General features: G+C 33.9%; 1 long non-coding RNA gene across 1 annotated transcript; it reads right to left on the bottom strand.

The window, feature by feature from the left end:
• Positions 1–9,272: 9,272 nt before the first annotated feature.
• On the bottom strand, positions 9,273–10,355 carry LOC145092341 (uncharacterized). Its single transcript, XR_013702493.1, has 2 exons — positions 10,200–10,355; positions 9,273–10,102 (listed from the first exon to the last, which is right to left on the bottom strand). It is a non-coding gene; the product is annotated as an uncharacterized LOC145092341 (long non-coding RNA).
• Positions 10,356–12,302: the final 1,947 nt, after the last annotated feature.

Genomic DNA, 12,302 nt, shown 5'->3' with positions numbered 1-12,302 from the left:
TTGAGTAAATCTTGGCGACTATGGAGTTAGCGCTTGTTAAGTGAACCTTGGTGACTATGGAGTTAGCGTCGCTTGAGTAAACCCCGACAACTATGGAGTTAGCGTCTGATAACTATGGATTTAGTACATGATCTATAAACTTTGGCAGCAATGGACTTCGTGCCAATTCCTTAGGTAAATCCTTAGGAATGAATGAATGAAGGATAGTGGATTCTTAGGGTAAAACCTTAAGAAGATAATGGGGATGGGTATTTGGGTTGATTGTTTGATAATTGAATATAATAAATGTATTATTATGGGTTGAAAACCCTATATGCTCACCAGGCTCCCAAGCCTGACCCACTCAGTTTTCTTTTCATTACAGGTAATGACACAAGAGTATAAGTCGGCGGACTTGACGAGAGATTTTGGATTATAGATCAGTAGTTGAATAACTATTGTAAGGTCTATTTTATATTGTTTATGCTTTTGGTCTGTAACGAACATGACATCCCGAGGTTTTATTATTTAATGAAAATACATTCTTTTCGAGAAATGTTTTGATAAAATGGTTATCATATTTTATTTTGGGAACAAATTCCGCAACCGTTTTCTTTAAACGATCACTCTGATTTATAAAAAAAAAAAAGCATAAACAAATCGGTCTTTTTGGGCCGTGAAATTAGGGATGTCACATAAACCCTATTTAAACACCTTAACTCACCTCCAACCCTCATTTCCTTCAACCTCCATCCTATCTAACCCTAAGCCTCTTGCATGTATTTTGAGCTTACCTTGAGCATATTGGTGTTATTTGGATGATTTTGAAGAAGTATGTGTTTAGAGAAGAAGCAAGGGATTGAAGAGAGCTTGTAGATCTAGAGGTTTTACATCATTTCCAGCCTATTGAAGGTATAAAGTTCTCATCTTAGTGCTTCTACATCATAGATCTAGGTTCTCATAGATATTGTCCCTTTTTGGTCCCATGGTTGAAATCTTGTGGTTATAATCACTCCAGAAGCTTGAGTTGCTTCTTTTGGACGTTAATGATGTCATAGACTCATAAAGTTTGCATCTTTTAGAGTTATAGAAGCCCATGCATGAGATTAAGCTCCTTTTATGGAAGTTGATTGCTATTTCTTGAGATTGGGACTTTTGGGGGCATGAAAAGTCACCAAGTCTGTGACTTTATGAGTCTAGAGGTCCGAGGTGGCTTGGATCTACATTTGGATAGCATGTCTTTAAGCATTAAGTGCTTAATAAGCCTTTTTGGAATTAGCATGTGAACGCGCTGCGTAGGGTCAAGGAATGCCCTTCGTTCCGATTTGGGTCCGCAATCTAAGTCGGTGGTGAACGCCCAACGCTCCACCAGGGAACGTCGTACGTTCGGGGCATCAGCGGGACTTCGTGCCTTTTTTCCTTGGACTTGGTTTTAGGGTTTTGGGCCATTTTCTTGGAGTTTTCTACTATGGGGGTTAGTGGATCATCATTTTGGGCTTTATTAGACTGTATCTTATTTTGGGTTTAGAGTAAGGCCCATTAGAGGGGTTGGGCCCAATTTAAAAAATTGGTTCAATGGTGGGCCATTAGTGGGCTTTTATGGATTTTGGAGTTTTAGGGTTGATTGGTTTTGGACTTGGGCCTTAGTTATGTATCTTGTTGGGCCAGGGGTATAATGATCATTTTACCCCAAGTATGTATTATGGATCATGGTTTGGGACCCAATTGCTAATTGAGTGATATTTTGGTATTGATAGCTCAAGGAGTTTCCAGGACAACAACTAAGGATTTCTTGAAGTGGACTTCAGCAATATGATGTGAGTTACCTTCCAGTAGAAGTGGGTCAAAGGCACCAATGTCGGCCTACTATTAGTTGATTATAGTAGAGATGGTTTCGTTGCGATAATTTTCTAGAATGCCACTATCTGTTATGCTTTATGTGCTAGTATGGTATGATATTATGTGATAGTCGTAGGAGGGGTGGATTAGACTCCGTAACCGGTTGAGATAAACCAAAGGGTAGGTTGGGCACCCAGATATACCTGGCAATATAGTTATGATATGTCATTATGTGGTAGTGGTAGGGGTGAAATAGACCACGTAGCCAGTTGAGATAAACTGGAGGGTAGGTCGGGCACCCAAATATGTATGGCAGGGTAGGTCGAGCACCCAGATATGCTTGACAGGGTAGGTCGGGCACCCAAATATGCCTAATAGTAGGTTTATGTTATGATATTATGTGGTAATGGCAGGGGTGAAATAGTCCCTATAATCGGTTGAAATAATCGGAGGGTAGTTTCGGGTACCTAGATATGCCTGGCAAGGTAGGTCGAGCACTCATATATGCTTAACAGGGTAGGTCAGGCACCCATATATGCCTGACAAGGTAGGCTGGGCACTCAGATATGTGTGGCCATATGTGATTATGTGTATGATGGTAGAACTCACTAAGCTTCATGCTTACGGTTTTCAGTTTTGGTTTCAGGTACTTCTTCAAAAGGAAAGGAGCCGGCATGATCACAACGCATCACATTATGATTTTCGCTTTATGATATCTTTGGAAATTGTACTCTGATATTACTTTTCTATGACATCTTTTGGGTTATTTGAAATACTGGTTTTTGATTACGAAATGAGTTGACACTGTAGATGTTTTAGACTATTGGTTTTTATAATTACTTATTTAAAATAAATTTTTTGGCTCTAAATTTTGGGATGTTACATGATCACAACAATAAGATAATTGTCACCAATGAGTATATCATGATAGTTACAAGCATTATTAATAGTTTCTAATATACTTGTGCTTATGTGTAAGGCTACACAGAGTGTAGCTGGAAACTGATACAGGAACCGAACCCGTACCTTGGAACACAACACCGAGGGTGCGGGATAGCCTATGCGGAAACTAGATGGGGGGATGAGTACCCACGTTCTCTCCCCTTCATTCATAAGTCCACTTCGATTTTTTTCTTACTAGCCGTATCCAATAATTTAAAAAAAAATTTAACCAACTTCTATTAACTCGAAAATTGCTTTATATATATATATATATATATATATATATATATATATATATTTATATATATATATATATATATATATATATATCCATTTTACACAACTATAAATACCTATCTATTTTAACCTTGAAACTCACACCTTCTATTAATTCTCTTTTTTGTTTAAAAAAATGAATCCCAACAATCCAACCTCAAACTCCGATAAAAGAGAAAAAAAAACCAATGTTTCAAGTTCAAGCACCGCAAATCGAAACATTTTCGCTATCGATTCATCTCAAGAGGTTTATCGTCCCCAACTAGATGCTCCCATCTAATCTCATTCACAATTCTAATACCAAAATGTTAAGTAATTCTACCACATGCAAGTTCCAAATGTTACTCCAAATATGTTTACAAACTTTGTTGTTTTTCCAGTATCAACTTTTGCCAAATCAAACCCCAAACCGAAATCCCCATCAATCTCAAACCTAAACCCAAACCTAACCCTCTCACTCTCAACCACAATGTCAAAGCATCGACGATTCGGAGGAAGAGATTGTACGGGAAAGTCAACCCACACTGCCCCCCAACACCGCAAAGGAAATCAATAGGCGGAAGATGGAAGGCAGAAGCTGATATCATAGAGTCCACTTGAAGAGCTAGTTTTAACAAAAGTTTGGGTTGCCATTCCAAAAGATTCAGCGAAGGGAAATACACAACCTGCAGATCATTTTTAGATTTGCATTCTTAAGAGATTTTGCAATGAGTTGGGTAAAAAAGATGAAGAGTACCGTAGCAAACACCGAATGAATTCAAAGCTTCAAGAAATAGCGAAAGTCGTCTAAAAAATGAACGAGTTGTACAACAACCTAAAAGACCATAGGAAAAGCGGTCAAGGAGATGAAGAAATTCTTCAAGAGGCTTTGTGTTTTTTCCTCGTGGAAACGGGAAAAACATTCAAGTTGCATTCAAGGTGGAAAAATACAAACAAGATTTTATACTACGAGAAGGACAATAAAAAAGAATAAAAACAGGCTCCAGTAGATACATAACTTCTTCTGATGCTCGTGTCGGGCTAAATTTAAATGACAATGACGAATTGGAGCATGAAGAAATTGTCCGACCGACGGGTAAGGACAAAGCAAAACGGAAGGGGAAGAGGACTTCTTCCGCTGCATCCGATTTTAGCATGGATGCGGACGAAATATGGAAAATGACGACAACAATTTATCGATACAATCTGAACTTCGCTGAACGTTTGACATTCGACAAAGAAAAAGAAGCCAAAGAAAAAAGGAACGAGCTGAAAGGCAAGAAATGGAGGATATGAAGTTCTTGATAGAAAACACCGATCATTTTACGAGACTGACATCGAGCTACTTTGAAGAAGAAAAAGAAAATCATGAAAAAATATTTCTCATAGATTAATTCGTTTTTTTTAAGTGTATGTTTTTTTAGTTATTGTAATCTTAGTTTTTTTTAATTTTTTTTAATTAATGAAATGGTGTTTTGATTTTAATTAATTTTTATGTTTATTAGTAGTTATATATATATATATATATATATATATATATATATATATATATATATATATATATATATATATTAATTAAAATTAATTGATTTTTCACTTTATTCTTTCACCAAAACTTAGGAATATTTTTCACTTTATTTTTTTTTTAAATCAATTACTTTTATTTAAAAAAAATAAAGTGAAAAATCAATTAATTTTAATTAATTTTTATGTTTATTAGTAATTATATATATATATATATATATATATATATATATATATATATATATATAGGTTTAGGTTCATTTGAGACCATTCTAATTTTGTGAGACCGTAAGACCAAATGTAAAAATAATTTTAAAATGCAAAATAAATGGAAAAATCCAAAAATTCTTTTTTTAAATATTATTTTCGGAACTTGAATTAACTAAAAAATAAAAAATAAATAAAAAAAATTCCTTTTTTTTTAAAAATACGTGAAATATTCTAATGGAATATTACACTAACATATTCTAAAAAATTATTTTAAAATGCAGAATAAATGGAAAAATATAAAAATTCTTTTTTTAAATATTATTTTCGGAACTTGAATTAACTAAAACAAATAAAAATAAAATAAAAATAAATTCCATTTTTTTGAAAAATACGTGAAATATTCTAATAGAATATTAAACTAATATATTCTAAAAAATAATTTTAAAATGCAGAATAAATGGAAAAATCTAAAAATTCTTTTTTTAAATATTATTTTCGAAACTTGAATTAACTAAAAAAATTAAAAAAAAATAAAAATAAAAAAATGCGTCTCACGATCTCACAAAATATAGGTGGTCTCAAATGAACCTAACCATATATATATATATATATATATATATATATATATATATATATAGAGAGAGAGAGAGAGAGAGAGATAGGTTCAAATGTTTTTGACCACAATTGTGTGCCTATGTGCACCGATAGGAATTTAGGAATAATTAAATAATTAAAAATTGTAATAAGGGTAATTATGTAACTTTAGCATGCTAATTAAAATAAAATCCCTTAATTCATGGAAATTGCCATAAAAATCTGTTTGACCAACTATTTAACCCTAGCCTTCTATATCATACGTAATATGCCTCCTCCAATTTTCTTATGGACGAATGAACATCGTCTTATCAAAAGAGGTAGTCAAACCTCTTGCTGCAAATCTGTTTCCCTATTCCATTGATTAAGAAGATGTTATTCTCGGTAGCTCCATCTCCAATCGAAGCTAGCTTCAACATCGAGGCAATTTTGGAGTCATAAGAAGCCGGTGCATGTTTCTGCATCATTGTTACAGTTCCTTCGATGATCGGTTCTCTACAGCTTTTCCAAATCGAGCAAACTTCGTATGCCCTTATTTATCCGGTAACACCTCTTCAATTCTCATTAATTACGGATCGTTAACTTGTGATTCAAATTATCTACTTCTATTGTTCGCTGAATTGGATGGTTAAGTAAGGGAAAACCTAACGTGTTCAAGAAGAACGAGCTATGCACATAAGGTGCTCGACTAAATTCCTGAAAGAAGGACCAACTTGCTTTCTTAGTGAACTGTTGGTGGAATTGAAAATATTTCGATTTGCTCACCAACTGTTTGTTAAAATGTCTCAGTGAACTTCAGTTACTTATTCCAAAATTTGTTCTTTCTTGCTTAATGAGTCACTTTCAGTTAGAAGGAAGCATAGAAAAAGATGTTAGTTCGTATGGTTCCAGCTCTTGTATCAGGGCCTTATAATGTAAGTAACATTCTTTATTCATGTGTTCAAGTTGATGAGTTTTAATTTCTTTTATGTGGATGCTCTTCTTTATTACAAAATAATGTTTTCAAATCTTATATGAAAACCATGTTTCTATGCTTTAATGGGTCTGCCATATATTTTGTTTTTCTTTCGGTTATGGAATACAATTCTAGGTTGTTTGTGCCTTTTTATTTTTCATCAACACAAATTAATTTACTCTTTGAACCTTGTGGTATGCATTCTAAATCATGTTGCTGGAAATTATGTTTATATGTAACTATTGCAAATAAATCAAATATGGTTTTTGGCTTGTTTGATGATAATGTCTAACAAGTGTTTGTTGAAATGCCTGAAAGAGTATTTAAAGAATTTAACCTTGTGGTATGCATTCTGTCAGAATTACTAGCTGTAAATACAATACCTTTGAATGTATTCTATATATTCTATCAGAATTTATTCTATCAGAAACAAAATCGATGTATTCTGCCAGAATGTATTATATATATATATATATATATATATATATATATATATATATTATATCATATTCTAAGTATTCTACCAGAATATATTAAGTGATAGATAATTGTAAGTAACATGTTTTTAACAAGTATTAGTTTTTGTTGTATTTGTGATAGGAATGGTTGGAAGAAGGCGTTGAAGACCTTGATATTCTTTTAGAATGTGTATAATTATATTAGAATGTAAAGAATATGTATAAATTTGTATTTAAGTTTGGATGTATAAGAATATATTAGAATTGATTCAAAAATTTTGTTTTTCTTCAATAATATTCTATTAGATAAAAATTCTGAAAGAGCATCATTCTAACAAAATAATATTCTATTAGAATAAAATTCTGAAAGAGCATCATTCTAACAAATAATATTCTGACAGAATAAAATCGGTAAAAAATTGAAATTGAATTAATTAAAAAATTTAGATTTTTTTTTTTAAATTATGAGAATTAATCATCCCTAAAAATCCGAAAATTTCCTTTTATAAATGTAGTTAATTGTCCAAATACCCTTTTGCTTAAAATTGTGTGATTATATGCTATATGTTACCCCATTGTAATATCATACACCCTCAAATCATGTCCATTGATTAATTCCATCCATTGGTCCAGATTTATGCATTCTGGCACACAATACTTAGTAAAAACAAAATAACCTAAGTCTATATATATATATATATATATATATATATATATATATATATATATATATATATACTTTTATTTAAAAAAAAATAAAGTGAAAAATATTCTTAAGATTTGGTGAAAGAAAGAAAGATTGAATGAAAAACTAACATTACATGCAAAAAGTGAACCATATAGATCCTCGGGTCTAAAGGGTTGCTCTTGTGTCAATAAGGATGGACATTTGGACCGGGGAACTGGCCGAAACTGATACCGAAACCGAAACCGGATTGAACCGATTGGGCCGGGATCGGGACAATATCTTTGTGAATTTTTGGAGTCGGAAACTGTTAGGAACCGGTAGAACCGGCAAAAAAAAAAGGACCGTATTTTGCTATTTCTCGAAAACTGGTTCCAACATTGAAGACACGGCAAGAAGCAAGAACTGGAACTGATGGTCCGATTCGGTTTCTATTTTCCACCAAGTTCGGTTCCCGGATCGATTCAGATTCTGGCCGGTTTCGATACTCTTCCGGTCATCCCTATGTGTCAATGTACCCATCGTTGTTACCCAGATCATTAAGGTTCATATTGCTAAAAAAATCCAAGAAGGGACTTGAGATGCTCTTGTTGTCGGCTATATCACATGGGCATGTTATGTTTATTAGCACGTGGACTAGGAGAATAGCCCAATTGAAGCCAATGGATTGGGCTAGTGGGAAGCGTTCGTTGCTGCTGTCAGGGACTCGAAAAACCATTTTGTGGCTTGAATTACATGGGAAAATAAGTCCATGGAGCTGGGCACTTCCTGTAATTCCAAGGGAATCCATATTGAAATTGCGACGGAGGAGATTAACCAGGCAGCGCCTGCTACTGTCGACCGTTTCTCTGCTTCCCCGGTTCCACGAACACCACGCATAACATACGACTTGTCTGCGGCTAGGGTTGGCTTGCCGTATATAGTGAAAAGAAGAAAACAAGATTTGGGTGAGGCAGAAAAGGAAGGAGATAAAACAGAAATTATAAAATGATATTTTTTTTCCCATGAATTGAATATATCTATACAAATCAACCAATACAAAAAGAGGGGCCGGCTACACTAGGATATAGGCCTATAGCTATACAAAGGTACAGTGGGCTCGGCCCAAGCTACTATTAACATATATATGAAAATGCTATACAACATAATATATTCTAACCGTAACACGTAGATTCTAATGTTTGTTGTGGAAGGTTTTCTCTTCAATCCATTTGATTTTCCTCTCTAATCCTTCTTTGCCTATCAAGTTTCAATAATATAAGATGGGTCAACAATTCAAACATAACCTCCCTGAATTATGCTTTTTACCATGTACATGGGTTTTCCAACCTATAGTGTGTTATGATCATGTCCAAGTCATTTTTGTTCATAGTTTTGGAAAGGTAATTACAATTGGGAGCTTGTTGACATATTCATTTGTTAGCGTACTTTGGAGTTGGAATGAGGTATCTCTTTTAGAAAATCAAGGGATTTCATGTTATTTAGCCGCTTTTGAGGTTAGCCATTGTATATTGGTCGATTGGAATTTGAATAATTCGGGAATTGCACTTTGGATTGGTTGAATTTCATGTGCAATATGGGATTTTGTAGATGAAACAAACCAAAATTTTAGTTTGTTAAATTAGGGGCATTAACTTTTTCACCGCAGTAACATTCATGAATCACTATTGCTGAACTGAAAACTCATAATCAAGAAGTTTAGACTGGGGGTGGGGTCGTGGGGATGGAGTAGGTAAGGGCCCTTCAGATTTTTAATAAATAAAACATTAAAAAAGTTAAAATATGTAAAAAGAAAAAATATATATATTATTCAAAACAGCAAATAGAGCAATTTTGCAATTAAATCATAATATATTTTTGGATATGATCACTTGATTAATGGGCAAACATAAAAAACTAAATTGTTTACATTCTAACATAAATGTGTGTTTCTTTTTTCTTAAAATTACTCTAAAATCACTGAAGTTGATATGCATCAAAGTTCTCAACTAAAAAATTTAATGCTTTCTCGATTATGGCTCTTCCTGTTCAGCAGTCCTTCCATTATGACTCTCTTCTTGTCATCCTCCGGCGACCCTTTTTCCGGCAAGTTTGCCACCATGTTTATCGATCTCTGACCATTATTTCTATCATCTTTCCGGTGAGGATAAACAGAGCAAACCAATATCAAAGTACACAGAATCCCTAAAAACTTTCCCAAAAACATTGTGAAAAATAGACTACTAACCATTAAATACACCCCAGAATTCGATTGAAGACCACCGTTGACTTTACCATTTAAGTTTATACTCAGTTTTTTATGAGAAGCTGATTTTTCGGCGGGAAAAGATATCGAAAGATTAGTTTCCGAAACTGGACCAGTGTTTTCCTGCGACTTTTGAGGATCTATCTCAACATAGCTTTCTGACTTACCTTCCGATATGTCGCCGGAAAAAGGGTTACTATTTGACTTCACAGGAAGTTGATGGATGTATCTCTCAGCAGCAACCCTTTTCCTCTGCTGTAAATCTCGATTACGGCGGCCGGAGGTTTTACTGGAGACGGTAGAATATGATGACCCGACTGTTGGCGGTGGTTTTATGTAGTCTCCGTCTTCTGTTTCGATGACCGGAGGGCGCATACAGAGGAAGAACTTGGTTTTCATATTTGGTTGTTAGGAATCTGCAGAATAAAGTAATAAAATTTTCAATGATCTTGTGTTAGTGTTCCTCTATAGGAAATTTTTTTTGGAGATTTATACAAATTTAAAAAGCAATACAGAGAGAGAGGGGGGCCGGCAGGTGGCATGTGGCGGCGGCTGGCGGAGATTTGTCTGTTTCGGGTCGTAGGGGAATAAAGAGCGGAGGTTGAAGACAATTGGACTAATAAATGGTTTCATGTTTTTGGACCTCACCTCTTAACTTTAGAAACTCAGTCCCCTCGTGTCTTTCATTACCAATATCTAAATTATATAATATATTATTGTCTGCTGTTTCAAAAATATATATATTTTTTATAATATAATATATTAACTAAACTTGAAGACAAAAGCTCGGATAAAAATAAATATAAGAATATTTCAAGCATTTTCAAAGTTTTTGTTTTTAAAAAGCAATAAGAATTTTCAGAAAAAAAAAAAAGAAAATAGACAACTTATAAAAAGTAATAAAGTGATAAGTGGGTCTAATAAATTGATAAAAGCAACTGTTGTGGAGGTTTTTTTTAGCATTATTGTTTAAGAAGTTGATGTTTGTTGTAATGAAAAAATTAACAAATAAACTTTAATATATTTATTTTCATTTTGAAGCTTTCTTGAACCAACGGCAAACATGAGAATTCTTAAGATGGAAGGAATGATGGAAAAAGTTAGAGAAATGACAACAAGACTCTTATTTGTTGCAGTTATAGAGAATTCGTAACAAACAAACCGTATATGAAAATGCCATGAAGCTTACATTTTAACCGACTATGGTTTGATATAACCATGGAAATTTTTGAACTTTTGTCCCCACAATGTTCTACTTCACCTTGCCTCTTTGAATAACATCTTTTCTCTCAATCTTTTCGATGTCCAAAAGGTTTCTAATCAAATTCGTTCTTTTGAGGCTTGTCCTTTGTCTGTTTCTTTATCAAGATGTTTAAATTCAAAGAAAGCTTCTCTTTTTCTCCATGAACTTGAATGCAGGCCAAGTCTGACCCACGCTATGAGCGGCCTGTAGATACGCAACATTGGACAGGGCCGGCCCAAGCCTAGGGTGAGCTGGGCCAAGACCTAGTGCATCAAATTTTATGAAGCTGTTATTATTTTGGGTATGTTAATTGGGCCAAATATATGATCCACAACTCTAGTCTACCGAAAGCAGCGACCTAGTATTGAAGGCCGTTAAAGAAAATATCAAGCATTTTTTCTGATGATATTTTCAACTTATTTGCCAATAATATAAATAAGTTAATTTCAATATTATATGTTGTGTTTATAAGTATGCAAGTAAAGTTAGCCGGATGTTTTATAGAAGTGGATAACTTCCTAAATTAATTCTGGTATTTTCATTTTTTCCTCGTTTTCCATTTGGATCGACAAGGATTTAATTGGATAGCATTTTGCATAACTGTTAGAAATTATAGTAATCAAAACCACAGCCTTTTCTTCTTTCAACAAAAGTGGACGTCAATCTCATGAGGGCATTCATGTCTTATTCAACATGTTATCGTGTCTTGAGACATATTTGAGTAAATTACACAGAAGGTACATGTGGTTAGGGGTTACTTGCACGTTTGGCCTTTAAAATATTTTCTTTAACTCCGACCGTCCCTGAACTTAAATTTGTTACCCGCCCGGTCCCTAAAATAACTTTCCGTTTGTTTTGTTGTTAAACCATGGTGAAAAGACATATATACCCTTACTTTATATTTAATATAGGGAGAGAGAAAGAAATAAAGAAATCACCGTCACCCACCCCCTCACGCCCTCGCCCTTCTTCTTTCTCCACTTCTCTCAAATCGTCTGTCTCAAAACGATACTGTCTTTTTTGAGACCGGTCTTAGAACGATCCATTCTTTTTTTGGATAGGTCCAAAAGGTCTCAAGTTGGTTAAATTTATTTTAAGATACGTCAATTTTAGGTCCAGTCTCGTTTCAAACTGAACTCGACCTTTTTTCAAAACGATTGGTTCAGTCTTTTTTAAAAGCTGTTTTTTTTCAATTCAATGACATTTTACACCGTATTTCAATCATTTTTCAGGATTGGTTCAAAACCAGTCTTTTTGTTCGTGTCTAGCGGACTAGGCCACACACATGACATTAAATTTCGGGATGGGCTTCAATTTTTACCCCATTAGAGTTTATATATAGCTTTTCAGCCCACTTTCTATAAATAGATTTG

This window comes from Lactuca serriola, chromosome 3 (genome assembly GCF_051521515.1).
Source record: "Lactuca serriola cultivar US96UC23 chromosome 3, Lser_US96UC23_V15, whole genome shotgun sequence".
NCBI lineage: Eukaryota > Viridiplantae > Streptophyta > Magnoliopsida > Asterales > Asteraceae > Lactuca > Lactuca serriola.
This window is presented reverse-complemented; position numbering and strand designations above follow the sequence as displayed.